This window comes from Phascolarctos cinereus, unplaced genomic scaffold (assembly GCF_003287225.1).
Source record: "Phascolarctos cinereus isolate Bilbo 61053 unplaced genomic scaffold, phaCin_HiC Scaffold_4;HRSCAF=312, whole genome shotgun sequence".
Lineage (NCBI taxonomy): Eukaryota > Metazoa > Chordata > Mammalia > Diprotodontia > Phascolarctidae > Phascolarctos > Phascolarctos cinereus.
Genome location: NW_027555847.1, coordinates 91,201,281 through 91,226,726, shown reverse-complemented (window position 1 = coordinate 91,226,726; position 25,446 = coordinate 91,201,281). Strand labels below are relative to the sequence as shown.

The window sequence follows — 25,446 nt, the reverse complement described above, 5'->3', positions numbered from 1 at the left end:
TGTTGTAAGGATCAGATGAGATAATATTTGTAAAACACTTTGCAAATCATAAAATAATTTGTAAATGCTAGTTATTTTTTATTTAGAGGTAGCCAGGTGGTATACTTGATAGATCTCTAGACTTGAAGTTAGAAAGGCCTAAGTTAAAATCCCACCTCAGACACTTACTAGTTGTGTGACCCTGAGTAAGTCATTTAACCTCTGTCTACCTCAGCTTCTTCATCTACAAAATATGGATAATAATAGCACCCACTACCCAGGGCTGTTATGAGGATAAAGCAAAATAATATTTGTAAAGCATTTTGGGAATCTCTTTATTTATTTTTTATTTATTTTTTCTCAATTACATGTAAAGACAATTTTTAACATTTGTTTTTTTTAAAATTTTGAGTTCCAAATTCTCTCCTTCCCTCCTCCCTCCTCTCTCCCTCCTTGAGAAGGCAAGCAATTTGCTATAGATTATACATGTGCAGTCATGCAAAATATATTCTCATATTAGCCATGTTGCAAAAGAAAACAGACAAAAAAAACAAGAAAAATAAAGTTTAAAAAGTATGCTTTGATCTTCATTCAGACTCTGTCAGTTATTTCTCTGGAGGTTGATAGCATGTTTCATCATAAGTCCTTCAGAATTGTCTTGGATCATTGCTGAGAATAGCTAAGTCATTCACAGTTGATCATCATACAGTATTACTGTTATAGTGCACAGTGTTCTCCTGATTCTGCTCACTTCACTTTGCATCAGTTCACATAAGTCTTCCCAGCTTTTTCTGAAAGCATCCTGCTCATTATTTCTTATAGCACAATAATATTCCATCACAATCATATACCACAACTTGTTCAGCCCTTCCTCGATTGATGGGCATCCTCTCTGCTTTGGGAATCTTAAAGCACTATATAAATGCTATCTCAACCAAGGTGGAAGCACAGTAGCCACTCATGTGCCCAACCCACTGCTGATCAGCACAGAAGCTTTGACCTGCTCTGTTTCTAACCTGGGCCGGTTTGCCTCTCCTTGAGCAGCCTGGTGGTACCTCTCTCTCAAAGGTCCACCATATTGGTGCCAGATTTAGTGCAGACACCCAATTGGCTTTAGCCTCACTGAGGCTCAGAACTCCTGAACTCAAGCAATTCACTAGCTGTTTAGAATGGTTTCCATCAGTTTCTTTCCTCCCCCTTCTATCCTCTGCATAGCTGCCAAATAATGCTCATAAGCACAGTCCTGGCAATGCCACTCCCGTGCTCAAAAGTCATCGGGGCTCCTTATTGTATTTAGGAAAAAATACAGATTCTTCTGTCTGCCTTTTAAGGCCCTCTACAATCTGGTTCCAACCTATATTTCTAGACTTATTTCATACTCCTTTCCTTCACTTTCTTTGTGTTCTAGCCAAACTGGCCTGTTAATTGCATCCCAACTTCAACATCCTATGTCCCCCACCACTCCTTGCCTTCACACAGCTTTTCCCTAGAGTCACATTTTGCAATGTTTTTCCTTTGGACAAGTTGCAGGGTGAGAGGGGAGTGCAGGGAAGGCTCACCTGGAGTGCAGCCTGCAGAGGTGGGGAGGAGAAGGAAGGGACCAGGATTATGGCTCTTAGGAGAAAGAAGGAAATGCTGAGAGGCGTTCACTTTTATACCCCCAAGGAAAAGAAGTATAATCTTGCTGCCTAGGGCAGGACAAAAAGGGGAGGAAGTGTCCGCAGGAAGGTACAGTCAGCACCCTTTAAATTTCTAACAATGAGACAAAGCCCAGACTGCCCCACCCTAGTTATGGGTCTAGCTGTCCCTTATACCTGAAATGTACTTTCTCCTCACCTTGGCCTCCTTGTCTTCATTCAAAGCTCAGCTGAAGTATAACCTCCCCTGTGAAGTCTTCCCTAGTTCTTCCAGATGTCAGAGCTTGTCCTCTCTCCCAAAATTACCTTGGGGATTTACTTTTCCTGTGATTGACAGGCCAAGATACATGTTGTATCCCCCTAAGAGAACATGAGTTGCTTGGAAGAAGGACTTTTTTTTCATTTTGTCTTGGTAACACCAGCACTTAGAACCACATGTAGAAGGGCTTGATAGATATTTGCTGAATTAAACTGTTAAATTAAAATATGGACAAGAATTGCAGTAGTAGCTTGGCTTATGTCCACACCAATGAAATCAGGGTTCCCGATCAATGAGTCAGTTCAATCAACAAGTATTTATATAGCACCTACTGTGTGTCAGGCACTGTGCTCAGTGCTAGGTATACAATATAAAAGTGAACTGGTTCCTGCCCTCAAAGATCTTACATTTGACTGCAAGGATACATATCTCAAAAGGGCCAAGATGTTGACAGTTCTTCTTGTAAAGCCTTCAAAGTACTCTTAGTATGTGTTATTCCCATTTTACAGGTGAGAAAACTAAAGCTAAAAGAGGTTTGAAAGCAGTCTTCTTCATTCTACATATTCCATTGTGTTTGGCTTGGGCATCTTCAATACTCCACGTTTTGATGGATGTGGGTGCTTCCTCTTCTGCCCCAAATCATAGCCCTCTGTGGCCTGAGTAAAGGTGCTGGGGCTAACAAATTCTCAACTTGTAGTCACCCTAGTCAAAAGCTTCCCCTTTCCAGCTGATCTCTGGATAACAAACATCCGGCATGTCACCAGGCCTGGACTTGAAGCCTTGAAGGGCCTGGTTTTTGTCTTCCTTTGTATCCCCAGTTCTTAGTGCCATGCCTGGAACATAGTAAGCATTTAATAAATGCTCAGTTTCTGACAGTCATGTTTCTAGGCATTCCAAGAGACGCAGGTAAGAGTGGAGGGCATTATAGGCAGAACCTATTATATACAAAGATATGGAGGCTAGAGATAAACTGTCACTGTCAGAGAACAACAAATGGTCTGGTTTAACTAGAACAGAGAAGAATGAGGGAGGAATGATGTGAAATAAATGTGTAAAGATAGATTAGAGCCAGATTCTGAAGAGTGTTAAATGCCAAACAAAGGAAATTGTATTTTATTCTGCAGGCAATAGGGAGCCACTGTAATTTCCTGAACAGGGGAATGGTGTGATCAGACCTATGCCTTGGGAACATTATTTTGGCAACTGTTGGAAGGATGGATTGAATAGGAGACTGGAGGAAGACAGGCCTGTTAGAATGATGCCAGGTACCAGGCATGGGGAAGGTAGCCTCAGATGCAATACTGGGCAGAGGTAAATCACATGGAATTCACAGAGGGTTGACTATGAAGCTGATGGGACAGTGGTCTCATTTTTAGCGTGGATTCTGTGCTCTGAGGGGTAGAGGGAGGGAACCCAGACAGCTTCTTTCTGCCTCTCCTCACCTCACCTCTCTTCTTTTGCTCTGTGTGTGTGTGTGTGTGTGTGTGTGTGTGTGTGTGTGTCTGTCTCCAGCCCAGTCTTGTCCTTCCTGAGCACAGGACAAGGCCTCCCACCCCTTGCAGGTGTGACTGGAGAGGAGGGCAGGGGGTATAGGGTCAGGAAAGGAGGGCTCTCCAGGTCTGTCTCTCCCCCCTGACAAGTTAATTAAAGGAAGGGAGCTGCATTCTTAGCTGGGTGATGTCACAGCCTAGACTTAGGCAGTCAGTCAACAGGATGGATTGAGGGCCTGATGTGCAGGGCCCCTGCACAGGGGCCAGAGGGGACACTTAAAAAGCAGACTGTTGCTATCCTTTGGAAGCTCCTGTTCTACTGGAGAAGATATAGTCTCCAACCTCAGAAAGCCCCCAGTCTGTGGGGTTCCAGTGAGCTCCTGGTCTGAAGAGGAGACTTGGCTCCTTCTCTTGGGGAATTTTCAATATAATATAGAAGATAGGACATATACAAAGGAAATGAATAAATCCTGTTAAGAATAACATCAACATGTACAAATTAACAAAGTAAAATTAAATCTCATGTAATTCAGATTTTGTAACAATTTTTTTCAGAGAAACTGAAAATTATGTTTCTTCCATGAGAAAGGGGTATGATAGTACGCAAATTAATGAAGTAAGATTAAATCTCATGTAATTCAGATTTTGCAACAGCTGTTTTTAGAGAGGTTGAAAATTACCTTTATTCCATGTCAAAAAAGTATGATCGTAAACAAATTAATAAAGTAAACAAGATTTCATGGGAGAAACGTTTACTTTCGTTGAGAGGGAAATTCCCCCCTTTCTGGAAGCATATGCATTTAGAAGTATAATTTGCATCCCAACATTTGGTAGCTAATTATAAATCATCCTTATCAATTCATTATACTAGGCTCCCTAGGGATCTCTGGGACAAGCCATAACTAATTCAGCTTGAGTTACCATAAATGTGGTACTTCTTCTTAGAAAATACTACGAGAAAATAATCAATACTTCAGACTTCTCGCTGATTCAGAGAGATTTTCCTTACCTTTCTTTGTCCAAATGAATGAAGTTGGCCCTGTGAAGACTGCTTCGGATCCCATCACATGGAGACCTGTCCCAAATAGAAAGAGCATTAGCCTGGGAACCAAGAAACCTATCCTTTGCTATTAGCTAGCTGTGTGACCAGGGATCATAGAACATCAAAGCTGGGAGGGACCTTGGAGACCAGAGGGGGAAGATCACACAGCCTGGGACTGGAACACATGTCTTTGATTCCCAACCCAATCCTTGATACCAAGCTACCTCTAAAAACCTTTAATGAGACCACTCTGCTTTGGAGTTGTTGTTGTTGTATTTCAGTCATTTTTTTTTTTTAGTCGTATCCAACTGTGTGTGGTTTGAGGTTTTCTTGGCAAGGATACTGGAGTGGTTTGCTATTTCCTTCTCCAACTCATTTTTCAGATGAGGGAACTGAGGTAAACAAGGTTAAGTAACTTGCCCAGGGTCACACAGCTAGTAAGTGTCTGAGGCCGGATTTGAACTAGAGAAGATGAGTCTTCCCGACTCCAGGCCTGGCACTCTATCCACTGAACCAACACTGTTTAGTAAGAATGAATGAATGAATGAATGAACTTTCATTAAGTGCTCACTTTGTGACAAGAACTTTACTAAGCACTGGGGATACAAATTGAATGATAAAAATAGAAACAGTCTCTGGTCTCAAAGAGCTCACTCTCAGATTAGGGGAGGCAATAAATTTGAGAGTTGAACTGCAGAGGTAGTGTCAAGATCTGGGTGTCTTAAGACTTCATCAGCAGGGCAGATGGCAAGGCCCAGGGGCCCTCACAAGAAGAAGAATTGTAATTGGTGATTCTCAGTATTTCATTGTTCTCTAATTGTTACATATCAAATCAACAAATATTTACCAAGTACCTCTTAGGGGTCCAGTTTTGCTTTACAAGAGATGCTCCCTTTCCTCAAAGAGCTTATAGGACAAAGAGAAAAGGAGAAGGTGAGGGAATATGTAGTTCCATAGCATCTACTAAGTGCCAGGCTCACAACAACCCTGAAAGGTAGCTGCTGTTATCATCACCATTTTATAGTTGAGGAAACTGAGGCAATCAAAGGTTAAGTAACTTGCCCAGAGTCACACAGCTAGCAAGTGCCTGAGGTCACTGCACCACCTAGCTGCCTCAAAATTAAAATTAAGAATAGTATAGAATAGTGTATTAAATGAGTTCTATCTTGCTGTGAGTTCCCTTACTTCCTACCTATGACCTCCCCATCTGAAAATGCCCTTACTTCTTCCTTCCTGTCTTTAAGGTAGAAGGGACCAGCCTTCCTACCAAGGCTAACCCCTGCTCCCAGGTCCTTAATCTTATCCCAATCTACCTTCTCTAAGACCTTGACCTTTTAATCATCCAGAACACTCTCATGTTCAATCTCTTCTTCCCCCTCTAGTTCTTTCCTCTCTGCTTGCAAACATATTTTCCCCCAATCCTAAAAAAAAAAAGAAAAAACAAACAAACAAAAAAAACCCTGTCCCTTGTCTCTTCTGCTCCCTGGAACCTCATTGTCTTACTTTACTCATTCCATTCACTGGACTTTTCCAGAAAGTCAGTCAATAAGCATGTATTAAGCACCTCCTATGTGCCAGGCACTGTGCTAAGTGCCAGAGATATAAAAAGAGACAAAAGACAAGCCTTGCCCTCAAGGAGCTCACAACTTAATGGAGATTTTTTAGGAGGTCATTAGGGTTAAGTGACTTGCTCAGGGTCGCACAGCTAGTATCAAGAGTCTGAGGTCAAATTTGAACTCAGGTCCTCCTGACTCTAGGACAGATGCTCTCCAGCTGAGCCACCTAGCTACGTGCAATGGGGATTGTGAAAGTATTGTTCTACTCATTGTTTCTGCTTTCTCCTCATTCATTCATTCTCCATCCTCTTGTAATCTAGTTTATACCTTCATCAATCCACTGAAACTGTTCTCTCTGAGACTGATAGGAACATACATTTAGAACTGGAAGGGATTTGAGCAGTCACCTAGCAAATCTCCTTCACTTTACAGATGGAGAAACTGAGTCTGAGGGTGGTGAACTGGCTTGCCCAAAGTCACAACGACAGAGCCAGGATTTGAACCCAGCTCCTCTGACTCAGAAATCAATTCTCTTTGCATTGTACCCATGTAGTCAGACCCAACTCTTTATTTCTTTCCTATGTGTAGGACCAAAACAACAGAATGATGGCCTAGCCTAGAACACCAATCAGGAAACCTCATTTCCTTTAACTTTTCTGTGTTGACTACAGAGGCAATCCCAGAGTAGAAGAGAAACTACTGCCATTCTGTCCTTACAATGCAGCTGCCCTGACTTCCTTCTTGTGGTAACACCCACCAGTCTGTTCCAAGCATCGCCTTCGTGCCAGCTCGGTGCTCGGTGCCATGGGAGAGACAGAAGAAGAAGAAATGTTCTCTGCCCTTGGGGAGCTCACAGAAAAGGCTCATACACAGGGAACAGTGTTGAATTGAGCTGAACTGAATAAGCATATATAAGATAGCTTGGCAGAGACTGAATGCATAAATACTGAGGGAATTCAAAGCAAGCGAAAGATTTTTGTGGTGCTGTGTATGTCGGGAATGGAAGACTTCCCAAAGGAGGTGAGACGAGCCAGGCCTTGAAGGATGGGAAGGGTTTAGAAAGGGAGGGGGGTGAAGGACATTCCATGGTGGGGGGGGGGATGGCATAAACAAAGTTTTGAAAGTGGAAACGAGGTTGGCATGTGCAGAGGCTGATGGGTAGAACTTCCCACTTGACTCTGCCATTAACTCATTGTGTAGAATGGTTGGTCACATTCCACCCACACCCACACCAAAGATATGCAAGAAGGCTGCAGTTCTGCACTAGGCAATCCTCTCAGAACATCTTCCTCCAGGAATACTCCTGACAAGGAGCCGCTTATCTCCTGCCAAAGTCTTTGCTGTTCTTCCCAACTTCCAGTGCCCTCTCTCCCAAATTATCTTGTATTTAACTATATTGTATAGATTTGCATCACTACCTTTGTATTCATACTGCATGTATTTGCTATGTACTTGTCTGGCCCATTAGATCGTATTTCCTAAGAAGGTTACTCAAAGACTAGCTAAGATAGGAAACCACCTAAATCAGCCCAACCTAAACCAGGTAACATAAGCCCTCTTTGCTGCCTAAATCTTTTCTCTCTTGAACTCCAGAGTAAACTTCCAAACTCTCCTTCCCCACCTCCACCTACCCCCAAGGGAAGCTCCTTCTTTCCCTATCCTTCTCAGCTTCTGAGAATTCCCCTTGGTTCTCTCATATTGCTACCTTTGCCCGCAAAGTCTTCCCTTCTTCTGGGCCTGTTTAAATCTAACTCACCTGTCAGAAGCCTTCCCTAACCACTCGATCTCACATAAACCTCTCTCTCCTCTGAATACCTACGACCTTTTCATGGAGGCCCCTGATAACTGTCCATGGTCTGTTCCTGAACTCTGGTCATAAACTGATCCTTAACCCCAAGGATCATGTTACAAGTGCTGGCTCTGTGCCAAGTGGGGCATGAGAATGTGAATGATTGGATGTAATCCTGCTAAAGACATAAGCATGAAACTCTCGTGCTGGAGAAGAGGAGTGGTAGGGGAAGAAAGAGCACATCTTGGATTCTATTAAATGATTCCTTATTTCATACCTACCGTGCCAGCCCGATGGTAACCTTACCTGTGGAAGAAACAAAAGGAAAAGACACTAAGCCCATCCTCTCATAGCTTATCTGGGGAGACCACACATATGAAGCATCTGCAGGCGATGTGGCACGGTAAATAAGACTACAGGACCTGCAGGCAAGAAGATTTGAGGTCAAATCATTCCTGTGACCTTTTTCACCTTACCTCTTTGGGTCTCAGTTTCCTCATCTGTAAAAGAGGGATAATTCCTGTATCTCAGGGTTGATGAGAAATTTAAATGAAATTATAAATCTAGAGCTGAAAGTCACCTCAGACACCATCTAGTCCAAACTCTTCACCTTTTACATTTGAAGAAATGGAGGCTCAGGGAAGGCAAGTCACTTCCCCAAGGTAACACAGGTAGTGTTGGAGATGGTAAAGGAACTTAGGTCCTTTGACTCCAGAGTCAATACTTGTTTCCATTATACTATGCTGCCTCTGGATAATATATGTGAGCTTGTGTATATATATTTTAAGTACTATATAAATATTACCTATTATCATTTAATACTGGCCATACAAGGTATAGTAGAAAGAGAGCCTGATTTGTACTCCAAGCCTAGCTGTGCCACTTTCTAGCTGTGTGACCTTGGGTAGATCATTTCCCTTGCTGGGCTTTAGTTTCTTCAACTGTAAAATAAAGAGGTTGGACAGATGGTCTCCAAGGTTCCTTCCAGCTCTAACATTCTACTTCTAAGATCTCTCCCAGTTAAAAATGATCCTAATTGCTGGTGGTCCCCTACTCTCTACCATTGCCTGCAATGTAGACATTTTCATCTCTCACTTTTACCTTGTTCCAGGTCCAGGAAGAAAGATCGAAGTAAACAAGATGGAATAAAATCAGGATAATATAAAGCCTATATATATATATATATTTAAATTAGCTGCACAAATACAAAGTTAAGGAGACATGGTTAAACCACCGTTGGTATGAAAAAGGTCTGGGGGTCCTAATTTCCAGTCCAGTGGTCTTCCTACTCCTTCATACTGCTAGAGTAAACCCTCTTTTTTGATTTCCTTATGCCCAATATTTGCTGTCCCTTCTGGGAAGCCCTAGCTCATCTGCTTCCCAGCTCTGTGCCCAGGAAGAGCTGTCACTCCTCTCCACTTCCTTCTCCATTACGTATCCCTTCTACCACTTATCCATTCCAGCCCTTCTTCCACCTCTCCATTGGTTTCCACACCTTCTAGGCCTGATGTCCAAAGTTCTGTCCTCCATTCATAACATCCTATTGTGCCTGTGAATTCCCATCAGGCCCAGGGTTCCCTGAGGAGAGTAGGTAGGTCTATACCTTAGACCAGTAGCTCCCTGAGGGCAGGGTCTGTGTCCCCTCCTTCCTACCATTTCCCTCCCAGTGCGCTTATCCAAGTATAAGGAGGTGGCAGTATATGAAGATTTCTAAACCAATGACAGAAACCACCTGTAGGGATCAGAGAAGGCCCAAATAGTGATCTCAGTGTCTGACAATCAGTGTGTCCTCTGGAAATGTCCAATTCCCCATCCAGGCAGTTGGTCTGGCTAGGTAGGGTGAGCTCCTGTCCCTGCGCTCAGGGCTCCATCTGGTGGCAGACTTCCCTCACTGGCAGGAAGGTGGTCCTATGCCAGATGTTCACGCCTCTGCCCTCAGGACCAGATCTTACAGAACCTAGAGCCAGAACCGTAGACGACATCTAGTCATCACACTCCCCCCAGCTCATTTTACAGAGGAGTAAACTGAGGTGTAGAGACTGAAAGCATCTTGTGATGGACTCGGAACGTGGAATGAGATGTTTATATATTTGGGAGCACAGCCAATGAAAGAGTTAGCTTTGCTTGACTTTTCCTATTTGTTACATATTTGTTTTTCTTTATTTTTTCCAGCGTAACAGGAGAGGATGGGGAGACAGAAAATAGATTTCTATTGAGTAAGAAAAAAATGTAATTTTTTTAAAAAATCTGATACGTAGCAATGCATTCAAACTCAGGTCCTGGGACACCGAGTTGGGGGGGGGGTCTTTAAACAGCATCTATACCACCTTACTTGTCGACTGTACTTGTATGCTAGTGATGCTCTGGCAGGGCTGTTCTCAGACACTATTGTAAGTAAAAGAGAGAGGAGCTTCCAGCAAGTCTTCTTCCATACTCCTTTGAAGACCAGATGATTAAAGTCCCTTCAACTTTTAAAGCTTAGGCTTTAGAAACAGCAAAGGAAAGGAGACCTTCAGATTCTAGTTTATTAGCTATGTGACCCTGACCAAGTCACTTTCACTCTTGATCTCACTTCCCCAATCTGTAAAATGGATATAATAATATTTATACCGTCTACTTCACAGTGAAGAAGTTCAGTGAGGAAAGTGCTATAGAAATGTGAGTTGTTGGTGTTATTGCTATTATAATAGTCCACAATTTTGCCTGAGTGAATCACCTCTATCACCCATCCCAATGGAAACACAGCCACGCCCTCATACTCCTCTCCTGGGCTTCTCATAGTAGAAATTCTTCATAGTAGAATTGCCCTACATACTGGAAACCTTCCTCTGGGTCTTTTGCTATTTTAATAGCTCATGGATGCCAGTGTGGCACTCTGAGTCATCCATCTGTTATCTCATTCTCGCAGCATGTCTTCCTCCTTCTCTGGTCATCCCTTTCCCTGGTGACGTATTTCGCATGACTTCCTATACACATGCCACCACTGGCCATGCACTCTGGTTTCCCATCCGCAGTCCCCCATGCCTCCCACAAAAGGTGTGCCTCCATTTAGTTCTCAGACTAATTCATTGTCACAGAATAGCAGCGTCTCAGAGCTGGACGGGCCCTTGGAGCCAACTGAATCTAGCTCTTCCCTCAACAAGAATCCCTTCTCCATCAAACTCCAAAAGTGGTGGCCCGGCGTTGGTTAAAGAGCTCCAGTGAGGAGAATTCACCACCTTGTAGAGCAGCCCACTCCTCTTTGGGAAAGCTCTAATTGGTAGGAAGTTTTTTTTTCTCTGACACTAAACTTAAATTTATCTTTTTGCAAATTCCACTAATTTGGTCTTCTGGATCCAAGCATAATAAGTCTATTCGTTCCTTAAGACAGTCCTTGAAGTACTTGAAAATAACTATCTCACTTTTCCCTCTCTAGTCTAACTTTTTCCTCCCACTAGGTGGAGCAGTGGATAGAGTACATGTGGCCTGGAGTCAGAAAGACCTGATTTCAAATGTGTCCTCAGACACTTACTAGCTGTGTGACCCTGGGCAAGTCACTTCACTCTGTTTGCCTCAATTTCCTCATCTGTAAAATGAGCTGGAGAAGAAAATGGCAAGCCACTCCAGTACCTTTGCCAAGAAAATCCAAAAATGAGGTCACAAAGAGTCAGACACAGTGAAACAACTAACACCCCACTCCCCCAACTTCTCTTTCTCAAGCTAAACAGTCCTAGTTTCTTCAACCAATCCTCACTCATATGGCATGAACTCAAGACCCTTCAGCATCCTGCTTGCCTCCTCTGATTGCTTCTCAGCTTATCAATGTCCCCTTTCAAATGTCTCATCAAGGACAATACTCCACATGTGCTCAGAATAGGTCAGAGTGCAGTAGTACCAGTCCTAGACACTAGACTATTCCTCATGCAAGCAAAGACTTCAGCTTTTGTGGCTGTCATGACACGCTGTTAGCTCACATTGGTCCTACAGCCCACAGATACTCAGATCTTTTTTTAAAAATTTTTTAATTTTAATTTTCAGTTCCAAATTCCCTTCCTCCACCCCCTCTCCCATCTATTGAGAAGAAATACAGTACCCATTATACATATGAAGTCATGCAAAACATTTCCACTTTAGCCAGGCAGAGAAAGAAAAATAAGGTAAAAGGAAAACACAGGCTAATCGGCACTCAGAGCTCATCAGTTCTCTCTCTGGAGATGGATGGCACTTTTTATCATGAGTCTTTCAGAATTGTTGTGGATCATTGTACTGATCAGAGTAGCTAAATCTTTCACAGTTGATCACATCAAAGTATTGCTTTTACTGCATACAATGTTTTCCTAGTTCTGTTCACTTTACTTTGCATCATTTTATATAAGTCTTCCTAGGTTTTTCTCAAACCATCTTGCTGATCATTTTTTATAGCACAGTTGATTTCCATCACAATGATACACCATAATTTGTTCAGTCATTCCTCAACTGATAAACATCCCCTCAGTTTCCAATTCTATGCCACCACAAAAAAAGCTATTATAAATATTTTTATATACATATGGATCCTTTTCCTTTTTCTTTGATTTCCTTGGGGTATAGACCTACTAATGGTATTGCAAGGGCAAAGGGTATGCACAGTTTTATAGACATTTGGCCATAGTTCCAAATTGTTCTCCAGAATGGATAGACAATTCACAGCTCCACCAACAATGCATTAGTGTACCTATTTTTCCATATCCTCTCCAGCATTTGTCATTTTCCTTTTTTGTCATGTTAGCCAACCTAATGTGTGTGAGGTAGTACTTTAGAGTTACTTTAATTTTCATTTCTCTAATTATTAGTGATTTAGAGCATTTTTAAATATAACTATTCATAGTTTTCTTCTCTAGATTTTTTTTCCTAGACAAATTGATGTTTAAATCTACCTCCAAACCCTATGGTACTTCTTAAGTTGATTTTTTAAACTTTTTTTTTCCTGAAACATAACTTTACATTTATCCTTTTAAAATTTCATCTTATTAGATTTAGCTAATGTACTCTGACAAGGCTTATTTTTTTTTTTAATTCTCACTATATCATCTAGTTAGAGGAAGAGGAGGAGGAGGAGGAGGAAAAGGAGGAAGAGGAGGAGAAGGGGGTTAGATTAGACAATATTCCTGCTCTAGAGTTAGCATTCTACAAAAACAGACAAAGAAAAGGGTCTGAGCTATTCCTAGGAATCCTAGGGACTTGCTCAGGATCACAAGTATCAAAGTATCAAAGAGAGAATTTGATCCCCAGTCTTCCTGACTCCAAATCTGGCACTCCATCCATCATATCATATAGCCTATCTATCTATCTATCTATCTATCTGTCTATCTATCTATCTATCTATCTATCTATCTATCTGTGTGTGTATGTATGCATAAATATATCTAATAGGATGTATGTATGTATTTGTGTATATATGTATGTGTGTGTGTGTATTTATAATAGATAGCAAGTAGCTAGATGGCACAGTGAATCAAGTGCTGCGCTTGGCATCAGGAAGGTCTCAGTTCAAATCTGGTCTTAGATACTTACTAGCTAAGTGACCTTGGACAAGTCACTTTACCTCTGCCTCAGTTTCCTCAACTGTAAAATGAGGATAATAATGGTACCAACCTCTCAGGGTTGTTGTGAAGATAAAACTGACACTATTTATGAAGCATTTAGCATAGTACTGAGCTCAAAGTAGGTGCTTAACAAATACTTGTTTCCTTCTTTCCTTCTCAAGTAGTTAAATTGTTGTTATTCAGTCTGTCTGACTCTTTGCAACTGTATTTTGGGTTTTCTTGGGAGAAATACTGGAGTGGTTTGCTATTTTGATCTCCAGCTCATTTTACAGATGAGGAAACTGAGGCAAACATGGTTAAGTGACTTGCTCAGGGTCACACAGCTAGTAAGTGTCTAAGGCCAGAATTGAACTCAGGAAGATGAGTCTTCCTGATGAGGCCCAATGCTTTATCCACTGGGCCATCTAGCTTCCCTATTAAAAAAAAAAAAAAGTCTGCTTCCCAAATATTCTACCAAAGATTACCAGTATGATGTGCCTATGTGAGAGCAAAATTACTGCCAGGTCTGGGATGGCTTAAATTACTTCTTCTTCTTCATCCTAGCCCCATACAAAAAAATTCTGTGCAGAGTAACCAACAAATCCAGAGAGGATAGGGGGAGAAAGATGGTGACTCCCTCTCCCTGACAACCGTAAATACATATACATACATGTATAAATGCATATATACATACACATAGATAACCAGATGCTAGAGGCCAACGATTGATTCTTGGTGGATAGAAAAATCCCTCTCTTGAATACTCTGGCTAGCTGCTCTGGTCCTATGACTGACATTATGACTGATAATCTAGTCCTCCTATCCTGAGGGAAAGGAAAGGCAGAAGACAGCCTCATATGCAGACAGGGGAGTTCACTTGCCAATACAAGAGGCATTTGGGGCCCAGCCACCACCGCTTTGATGGCTGATTGAGAGGCAAGCAGAGAGGAAGTGGGCGAGCAGGCAGCACCCCAGGAAACAACTCCGATGAGCAAAAGAGTGGGAGTTTGGGAGAGCAGAAACCTAGAAAACTAACACCATAAAAATGGGAGTGGAGATGGTGTGATAAAGTCACCAAGCCGGGACCCCGGAGCCACAAAGCCGGTCTGGGCAGACTCTGGGTTGCAGATTCCTCATGCTTCTCCTCCCTTTCTCTTTCCCGCCTCAAACCTGCCCCCCATTCTCTTCCTGGGAGAGGTGTGCGCTTGCTCTTGAATCTCTGTTCCTTGAAAGCCAATTTCTTTCCCATTTCCTTTTTGTTTTAAAGTCATTTTTTCTAATATCAATGTTACTCACCATGGCATTATTGATGTATCGTATGACTCATATGCAGCAGCAGGAAAAGTAATAGGGTACAGATGCCTGGGAAAGAGAAATAGATTTCATAGCTATGATTTATATTCATTAAGGCAATTTTGCATAACTAGGAGCTCAAATTGAACTAAAGAAAATAATTGACTTTTTTTTTTGGTAACTTTACAGAGCAGGGAAAAAATGCAGACCTCAATATTCCTAAGCCATGAGTCAGCAATTTGGGTTGTGAGGGTTTTTTGTTTTTGTTTTTTTGTTTGTTTTTGGTGAGGGGAGGCTGTGATTCATCTGAGAAATGAGGCTAGGGGCATTTCCTTTTGCCATTTTTTATTTCCTGCAGCCAGTTTGAAAGGAAGACCACACTATGTCTGAAAGCAAGGCTAATGAAGTGTCTAGACATAAAGTCACACCCAAAGGGGAGGAGAGAGGGAGTGATGAGGAAGAAGTAGAGCCACCCACATGAAGGTGGAGGCCAGAAGGAGAGAGTGACTAACCTTCCTCACCAGCACACCATGCCCTGCACCACTGCTAGATATATGCATGTCTGTACTTACACATATGTTTATGCACATGCTTTGTAAGTTGTAAAGCCCTAAACAAAAATAAGCTATTATTATGATCTTTAGCACATGCCGTTTTGTATTAGTTATTCTGATATGTCAAATCTTCCCTCTGGAAGGTGGGGGGAGGGGTATATACTCAATGACTCAATGACTTAGTAGAGCCTTTTACAGCAAAATCTATTCCCCCATAAAGATTCCTTTAGTAAGAAGAATTCTCCCTGCAAGTAGCCTTTCAGTTGGTCTTTGTCTTCAGTAGCAGCGGTATTATCATCTAACATGATGGGAGGAGGTGATTCATCTATTCAGACAAAGATGGTGGCAGTTTAGAGTGAGTTCATTGATTGAGACATAGATCTGTACTTCCATTAAGTGATGAGAAAATATGAGTAACACGAACAAATTTTCATAATGTCTATGAACATATGATTCTATTCTTCTATGATCTAATATAAAAGTCTTAATCAATACCTTATTATGGGATGGAGATGACCATGGGAACACAAACAATGGCACCTTTTATTAAGAGAGAATGACTTTGAGTCTGGGCATGGTGATGGACCCTGACTGTTGTCTAAGGATTAACCTCTCTAAATTCAGGACATCATCGGAGGAATGGCCATTGCAGGAGAATTTTTTTTTTTAACCATAGCAAACTCATGAAACATGGAGTGAGTGCTACAGTCTGCATCTTTGGAAGAAATACAAACTGAGGAATCCTCAGTATTACATGACCACCATCACTGACACCATCTACCTAACTTTTCAACTGAGATGGGGGTCAGGGTGTGTGAAACATTTTGGAACAAGCTAATGATTATGATAGAAGAAAACACTTTAAAAGGGAAAAAAACCCTACTTTTATGGCAATTCCCTTGTGTGGCTTGGCTATGGTCACCCTGAAATTGGGTGTTTCCTCTCACCACCCTAGAAGGGGCCACCTGCCAAGTCAAATCCCCTGGCAAACTCATATGTTAATATCAACAAAGGCCTCTTTGTGGGCAGTAGATCATGGAATGACTGGGATGCTGAAGCCTGCACCTATTTGTCTCTTCCAGAATTACAAAATCACAGAAATGTCAGAGGTGGGAGGATCCTTAGAAAACAGAGTCTCAGAGCTAGAAAGTACGTTAGAACATTGAATGCCAGCACTAGATAGTACTTGAAGGTTCTTTAAAGTGTTGACTGTCAGAGCTGGAAGGAACCTTAGAATGTAGGATGCCCAAAATGGAGCATAGACGTGAGCTTAGATTATAGGGATTGTTAAACATTTAGTGTCATAGAACTCCTCTTCAGCAGTCTGGTGAAACCTACAAACCCTTTGTCAGAATAGCATTTTTAAATGTACAAAATAAAATATGTAGGATTACAAAGGAAATCAATTGCATTGAAATACGCTTCTGGGGCTGCTAGGTGGCGCAGTGGATAGAGTACCAGCCTCAGAATCAGGAGGACCTGACTTCAAATTCAGCTTCAGATACTTAATAGCTGTGTGACCCTGGGAAAGTCACTTTAACCCAATTGCCTACAAAAAAAAAAAGAAAGAAAGAAAAGAAAAGAAATATACTTCTCAAAGTATTTTTTAAAAACAAGTTCACAGACCACTGGTTAAGAAAAGAACTCCTGATATAGAATATAAAATGTTAGATAGAACATAGACAGACCTGGAGGGCAATTTAGAACACAAATCATTGAATATTAAACTGGAAGAGACCTTAAGACAGAAAATAGAGAAAGGCTGAGTTGGAAGAGTCATCTAGCCAACCCCTTTTTTTACAAAGGAAGAAGCTAAGTCTCAAAGGGGTGAAATGATTTGTCCATGGTCATGTAACTAGGAAGGACCATAGCAGAGGCTTGAACATAGGTCTTCTTACCCCAAATCTGGTGCTCTTTCTGCTATACAACCCACTCTACCACTGAATGTCCACTGGCCAGTAGCCCATCTAAAATCTGACTGCTCCTGAACCCTCTGTGGTTAAGTCCTGCTCTAGGTGCCACGGGGGCAGGGAGAAGGAAGGAAGGCTCAGTGAAAAGCACATGTAGTTCTGATCCTTGGAGGGCTCTTCATCAAATAGGAAAGAGCTCGCATACCAGAAAGAGAGCTACTCAGCAGTACACTTAATACACTTTAATAAACATAGTGTCCCAAAAATATGGGTGCAGTTTTAATCTATCAATTTTAAGCTATTGATAGCTTAAAGCTATTAATTAATCAGTTAAAGCTAAGACATTAATAGCTCTAAAATGCGCCAAGGTTTCGGGAGACTCTTTAAATTAAATGCCCACTATGTATAAGACCCTGTTCTCTGTTAGGAGATATAAAAATAGCTGTAAGACATCCCTGCTCTCAAAGAGTTTATACATTAGTATGAAAGGAAAGATATGTGCTCAAATACTTAGGATAAAAAGGACGGGGCTAAGGGCAAAGGAGGGGTCCAGTCAAAGTGTTGGGAGAGATTTAAAAAGGAAGACTCACTTTGACCTGAGAGGCTAATGGGAAGCGTGGCGGCCACTTCGTGGAGGAAGTGGCATCTGATATGGGGCACTGAAGGAAGGGAGGGACATAGACAGAGAAAGAAGGAGAAAAGAATGGTACAAGCAAAGGCACAGAAAGAGAAGGGAACAGGATGAAGACATAGCCAGTGTTATTGGAACAGATTACATGAAGGGAGTAGTATAAAATACAACTGAAAATGTACGTCTGAGCCAGATTTTGAAGGACCTCAAATGCCAGTTACAGAATTGTATTCAGTAGGCAGAAGTAAGAAGACCATTGTGCTGGCAGAGAGGAAGACCACTTGGGCAGGGAATGAATGAAGACAGGGTTGATAGCAGCAGAGATTTAGAGCTAAAAGGGAGCTTGGAAGCTACCCAACCAGGGGTGTGCTGGTAAATGTTAACGATAATTTCATAGGTCCCTGGAAAAATGTCCACAGGACACTTAGAAGTTTAATCTGCACTATAAACATTTTCTCCATCATTTCCTTAAGTCTATACAATAAATAAAACAAAGAATCAAGTCCTGATTTGCGGTGTTTGCTGATTTTCAAGGTATAAATGCTCATGTTAAAAATTTAACAATCTCTTTGAGTCGGAGCCAGGACACCTAGTCCAATCCCCTCTTTTTATAGATGAGGAACTGAGGCCTGGAGAGGTTAGATTACAGGGACTGCTAACCCTTTAGTGTCATAGACCCCCTTTTCACAGTCTCACAAAACTTCCCCCCTGGGGAGGGGGAATAAGCATTTATGTAGCACCTGCTGTGTGCCGGACACTGTGCTAAGTTCTTTTTACAAATTTTATCTCATTGGACCCTCACTACCTAGGAGGTAGGTACTATCATTATTCCCATTTTACATTTGAGGAAACTGATGCAAACATAGGTGAAGTAACTTACCCAGAGTCTCACAGCTAGTAAGTGTCTGAGGCCTGATTTGAATTCAGGTCTTCCTGACTCCAGGCCTAGTGAATTCATTCCCAGTCCATTCCCTACAGTCCATTGTCCTACAAATTGCCTCTAAAAGATTAAATGATTCACTCAGGATTACACAGGTAGGAAAGAAAGAGAGCCAGGCCAAGTACCCAGGTTCTCTGTAGATCCCATGCCCTTCCCACTTGGAGGAGGAGAGATGTGGCCCACGTGGTGAAAGCTGAACCCAGGTGCCAAGGGTGCACTGAAATGGGAGTTAACGGAATTAATTAGCAAGGGAAGGTTGGAGAAGGTAAGCTGTAGGTCAGGTTCTGGGTAAACTAAGAGAGAAGAGAGCAGGCATTCTGTACAGAGTACACAGGCAGAGTGCAGAAGCCAGAGAACGCAGGTGATGACTTTGACTTCACTCTAATCCTGGTTCTGAGACTAGGCAGACAGCTCAACCTCTCTGAGGCCGAGGTTGTGACCTTTGAGGTGAAGGTGACTATGCTCCCTTTCCCTCAGTGGGAACAATGCAAGGGAGGGAAAGCAGAGAACAGGATTTAAAGGGGTGTGAAACTAAGAGATCATATATCCTTATATCTGGAAGAGATCTTACTGATCGTCAAGTCCAACCTCCTCCTTTTACAAATGAGTAAACTAAGACCCAAAGAGGTTATATAACATTTACAAGTTATATACAGCCAGACTGAGCTCTGACTCATGCCTGGATCTCCTGAAACCTAGTCTAGTGGGTTAAACCAGGTTTGAGTCTTTCGTGTAACACTTTTTTAAAAATCTATTTAATTTTATTGTCTTTAATACTCATTTTTTAAAATTTTGAGTTCCAAATTCTCTCTCTCTCTCTCTCTCCCTCCAGCCACTCCCCCACCCATTGAAAAGGCAAGCAATATGATACCCATTATACATGTGAAGTCATGGAAAACATATTTCTATTTTAGGCATGTGGAAAAAAAGTGAAAAGCAATATGCTTCAATAAACACTCAAAGTTAATCAGTTTTCTTCTGGGAGGTTGATAGCATTTTTTATCATGAGTCCTTTGGAATGTCTTGGATCATCGTATTGATCAGAGTAACTAAGACTTTCACAGTTGATCATTGCTACAATATTGTGCTACTGTGCACAATGCTCTGCTTCTGTTCACTTCATTTTGCATCAGCTTATATATGTCTTCACAGTTTTTTCTGAAACCATCCCCTTCATTTCTTATAGCACAATAGTTTTCTATCACAATCACGTACCAAAACTTGTTCAGCCATTCCTCAATTGATGGACATCCCCTCAGTTACCAATTCTATGCTACCACAAAAAGAGCTGCTATAAATATTTTCATAATATAGGTCTTTTTCCTTTTCTTTTAATCAATCTAATCACGGTATTACTGGGTCAAAGAGTATGCACAGTTTTATATCCCTTTGGGCATCATTCCACCAACAATGCATTAATGTACCTATTTTTCCACATTCCCTCCAGCATTTGTCATTTTCCTTTTCTGTCACGTTAGCCAATCTGATAGGTCCAAAGTGGTATCTCAGAATTGTTTTAATTTTCGTTTCTCTAATTGTTAGTCATTTAAAGCATTTTTTTTTCCATAGGACTATTGATAGCTTCGATTTCTTCTTCTGAAAACTGCCTTTTCATATCCTTTGACCGTTTATCAACTGGGGAATAATTCCTACTTTTATAAATCTGGTTCACTTCCCCATATATTTGAGAAATGAAGCCTTTATCAGAGAAACTTGCTGTAGATTTTCTCCCCTCCCCCAGTTTTCTGCTTTCCTTCTAATGGTGCAACCAACAGGGGCAGCTAGGTGGCACAGTGGATAGAGCACCAGCCCTGAAGTCAGGAGGCCCCGAGTTCAAATGTGACCTCAGACCAAACACTTGACACTTACTAGCTGTATGACCCTGGGCAAGTCACTTAGCCCCAATTGCCTAAAAAAAAAAATCCAACCAACATCAGAAGGGACAATGAGTAATCAGTCAAACTGCCCATTCCTCTCTGTCCAGATTTCAGGCTAACTGGTTGCCAGTCACCCTTAACCCTGTCCTCTGAGTGGATGTTGAAAAGTTCTATATCTATGTCTAAATATGTGTCTGTGTATGGGTATTTCCACTAATCAAATCACTTCCCACAGACCTCTTCTGTCCAGTCTTTTGTGTGGGCCTCATTAATCACTTTTACTATGGTCTTTACTTTACAAAGCATTTAACCAAACTGGTAGAATAAATGTAAACGTCGGCATTGGGAGATTAGCTAGACATGTCACGATCTTCAAGTTTCATTCAATCCTGATTCAAACTCTTAAAGCTGGGGGAGAGGGGGAGGGGTTGGGGAGGAGCCCCTTCTGAGCGACATCCATTTCCTCATCCTCCAGCTGCATACACCAAGGTTTGAGTCATGCATTGATAAGGAATTGATTTCTGGTCATAAAAATCTCAGCTCTCAGTAAAACTGAAGCAGAGTGGTTAACCCATGGCCAGTTAGAAAGCTGGATAGGCATTTCTCATAGTTGTGATTACACTGGAAAGCTAGACTGCAAGTTGCCACTCCCACTCTAGGATCTCAGGAATGTCACTTCTCAAGATCTGAAATTTTGCTGGGCTTTGGTCTGTGCCTTCTTTAGCACTGGAACAGAAACGTTTGGGCTTCTGCAAAGGGAGCTAGCATTGCCCAACTAGTTGAGTCAGGCAAATGGTATCAGGGGAACGAATAGGCTGTTCCAACTACCTCAGGCCTCAAAATTCTCCTTTTGAAATTGTCCTCTTTTTCATTTTCTCACTCTCCCAGCACACTCCGAGCCTAGGAGTGAGTATCTCTGGCTGGGTAGTGCCAAGACCGACGCATCCATGCCCCATATTAAGCTGACCAAATCACTTCAGTTCCCTGGCCTTCAGTTTCTTCAATTGTAAAATCTCAAAGGGCTATTGGGAATATCAAGGGACACTACTATGTGCCCCTACTGTATGTAAAGTGCTTCTTATCTTATTAAATGTTCTCTATACACACATGTTGATTTATGACCATGATGGTGGGGCTGTGATAGCTGGTCCTTTTCAGCCTTCCTTCATAATCCTTTTGCATCTGTCTCTTGTTCTCTTCCTGGAACGAATTACTGCTTCCTCCTCTCTTCTTTGTTTATGGCTCTCCCTTCCTTCAAAGTCCATCTGAGATGCCATCTGCATGAACTGTTCTCTGACCGCCAGCCCTCCAGGTCAAAGCGAGCCCTTCCTTTACACATCTGTCCTAGAATTTTGTCTGGATCCTTCCTTTGCACTTAGCTCATGCTCCTTTATAAAATCAGTTACTTAAGCCCATGTCTTTGCCCCTATACTAAAGTGTAAGCTCCTTGAGAGCAGGGCTTGTGTCATAGCTATTTTGTATTCCCAGCACTGAACACAGAACCTTACACATACTCCCCCTCTGCCTAATCTGCTATTCTCTCCTGCCTGGGCTATTCTACCAACCTCCTAACTGATCTCCTCGACACCAGGCTCTCTTCTCTACAATAAATATATCCTGTATTCTCTGCCACATTCAGCTCTGAACACCTCAATCATGCGCTCAGATCCCTCTTATGGCTCCCCATTGTCTACAAAACAAAAGCCAAACCTCTGAGTCTGGCATTCCAACCTAAATATGTCTCGCCTAACTTTTCTTTCCTCCTGTCCTTGCATGAAACCTCTGGGTTTGCCAAACTGGTATCCCAGCTGTCCCATTCATGTCTTTGCTCCCACCGTTCTCTTTGTCCATAATGCCCTGCCCTAGACCTTCAAATCCTCCCCATTCTTCCAGTTCAGGTTCTACCTCCTCCAGGAAGTCTGCTCTGATTTTCCTCCTCTCTCAACTCCTATAGCACTCATCGTGTCACATTTGATGATATGTTATCTCATGTTGTTCACTATTTTGTGTGTGTGTGTGTGTGTGTGTGTGTGTGTTTTGTCTCCCCAGCCAGACTGTCAGCTCTTTGATAGCAGGGATGGAGTCTTCTCCCTCTCCTGACTCTTACTGAGCGTCCATTATAGAGCTGAGTGTTTAATAAAGGTCAGTGTTTAATAAAGACATTGATTGGTATGAGCTGAACACACCTTAATTGAGCTGAACAGAATTTAATTAAATTCACTTTCTCAGGGCCTATTTTTCTGCTTCCAACTAAAGAGAGTGAACAAAACTGCATATATGCACTCATCCATCCACTCACTCATCTATTTCCTCATTCATTCATTCATCCATCCATTCATTCACTCATCCACTCATTCTTTTACTCATATAGTCCCTAATTCATTATTTCAATAATTCACTCACTCCTTCATTCTTTCTTAAAATCATTCACTCACCCACTCACTTATTCAATTCATTGATTGATCTATTCAAACATTTATTTACTCTTTTAGTCTCATTGATCCATTCGCTTCATTAATTAATTTTGTGAATCATTCCTTCTATTCATTCAGTCATTCATTTGTTGTTTAAAAAAAAAAAATTTACCACCTATTACGTGCAGAGTCTTGTGCTTGTCACCAGGAGGATTTTTGCCATATGCATTGGCAAGATAATTAAAACACGGTTCCTGTCTTCATAAGACTTACAGTATGGCAACTTAAACCGAACTGAATTAAATTAAATTAAACTGCACTGACCTGAAGTGCGACTTTCCAGAGACCCCGCGAGCTTGACACAGGACCCATTTTCACTCTCTACGTTCCCAAATTCCCCATTCTGTCATATAGTGGGGAGACCCTTGACATGCAGTGGTCAATAATCACACCAGTTCCAATTTAATATGTGGCATTAGAGTTTACAAAGCACTTTCCCACATAAAGTAAGTAATGCAAAGATTATCGGCTCCCTTTTACAGATAAGGAAGTAGATTTGCTTGAGTGAAGCAATTTGCCAAAGTTCACTCAGTGCGGAAATAGAATTAGGACTGGAGCTATTTTTTTTTTGACTCCCGATCCTGGGTTCTTTCTATTGTACTGCATATATGGCACGTGGCAGAACCTGACCAGCCATCCAGCTGGTGTGATAGCGAGTCACAGCAGGCCAGTGATGGATTGGTATAAGGTCATTCAGGACAGCAAGTATAATGAGAAAAGAGGTAAAGGCAAGGAAAGAAGAAGGCAACCAGAAATATGCTGCAGCAGAAGGGGAAGTGAATTTAAAGTAAGAAGATAGGGATTCAAATTCCAGCTCTGCTCCTTGCTAGCTATGGCACCTTGAATATGTCTTTTCCCCCTTTTCCAGACTCATTTTCCTTTTTCATAAAATAATGGGGTTGGGCTCAATGATTTCTAAGGTCCCTCCTAGCTCTAAATGCTATGATCACATAAATGCTGTTCTCTCAAAGGGAAGGCAGGAATCTGGGACAGAAGATAAGGTGCTGAGTGATTAGCAACAGGAAATTCCCTCCTTGCTTCAGGCCAACTGTCTGTCTTCTCTGGGAGTTCCCCAGCCAACACCTGGGATCCTGGGAGGGTTACCCCCACCCCTTCAGAGACCCTAACGTATTGAGATTTGTTATTCTCTTTCATTCTCATTTTTTTAAATTTCGTGTGTGTGTGTGTGTGTGTGTGTGTGTGTGTGTGTGTGTGTGTGTGTGTGTAAAACTTGGATTGCAGACCCACCACCATTCTCCCTTCTGTCTGAGGAGAAAGAAAAGCCAACTTTCTTCAGTACCTCTTCCTTCAAGGTCCCTTCCCTCCCCCAAGACCCTAACCCTAACCTACCAGCTTGATTTGATTAAATCAAATTTAATTCAATATTTACTGTGGCCTACTATCAGCATGGCACAGTCTATGGTGCTATGAATTCAAAGCCAAAAGCAAAACTGTTCTTGACCTCAAGAAACCTATATTTGACTAGAGAGATAAAATTATACACATGTGACGATGACCTCAAAATCTAAAACAGCTAAATATATATACATCTATATGTATATAAAATATGTATATATAGACAGATAGATAATTAGATAGATACATACACATACATATATACATATACATACACATAAATATAGACATATGCACACATATACATATATACACACATATGTATATATATATTGTGTGTGTATATATATATGTACATATATGTACATATACATATAGATATATATAAAGCTAGGCTGGTAAAGAAGAAAATTATCTTGCCCTCTAGGTTTGGCTTTACCTAAGTAGGTGCTTCCCCATCTCTTATCCCCAGTCTCCCTGGGGAGCAATTTCCACGAGAGAATATAATGGGTTTTGGAATTGAGAAACTGTGGGACCCTGAACCTCAGAACCAGGACAATAACTAGGTGTAGCCTGGTCTTGAATATCAGATTAATATGTGATATCCAAGGTAGATAAGGAATCAAATCTGTAAGACCAAGAAACAAAAATTATAAGACCAAGGATCATTCCCCCTATTGAGGAATAATAATAAGTGAATTTGATCACTTTTGATAAGTGATCAAAAGATACATAAAAACAGTTTTCAAAAGAATTGCAAACCAGAAATGACATATGAAATCATGCTTTAAAGTACTAATAGAGCAATTCAAATTAAAGCAGTGCTGAGGTTTTACCTCCTATCCAACAAACCAGCAAAGACGACAAAAAATGGGAATAGTCATTGTTGGAGGAAGTGTTGGAAAGACACAGGTACATTAAAATACGGTGGGTAAAGCTGTAAACTAATCCAACCATTCCGGACCAGTCTGGAATTAAGCCAGTAAAGTGACTAAAGCATTCATAGCCTACGGCCCAGCAATCCTACCACACGGCACATACCCTAAGGAGATCAAAGACAGAAAGGTCCAGGGTACATACACCAAAATATTTATAGCAACACTTTTTACACTAGCA

At 41.5% G+C, this 25,446-nt stretch overlaps 1 long non-coding RNA gene across 1 annotated transcript; it reads right to left on the bottom strand.

Annotated features, from left to right (window-relative positions):
• Window positions 1–300: 300 nt before the first annotated feature.
• Window positions 301–23,520, bottom strand: LOC144456782 (uncharacterized). The gene is made up of 5 exons (XR_013485876.1): window positions 23,239–23,520; window positions 14,592–14,657; window positions 8,059–8,174; window positions 4,375–4,440; window positions 301–2,708 (listed from the first exon to the last, which is right to left on the bottom strand). It is a non-coding gene; the product is annotated as an uncharacterized LOC144456782 (long non-coding RNA).
• Between the last annotated feature and the right edge of the window lie 1,926 nt (window positions 23,521–25,446).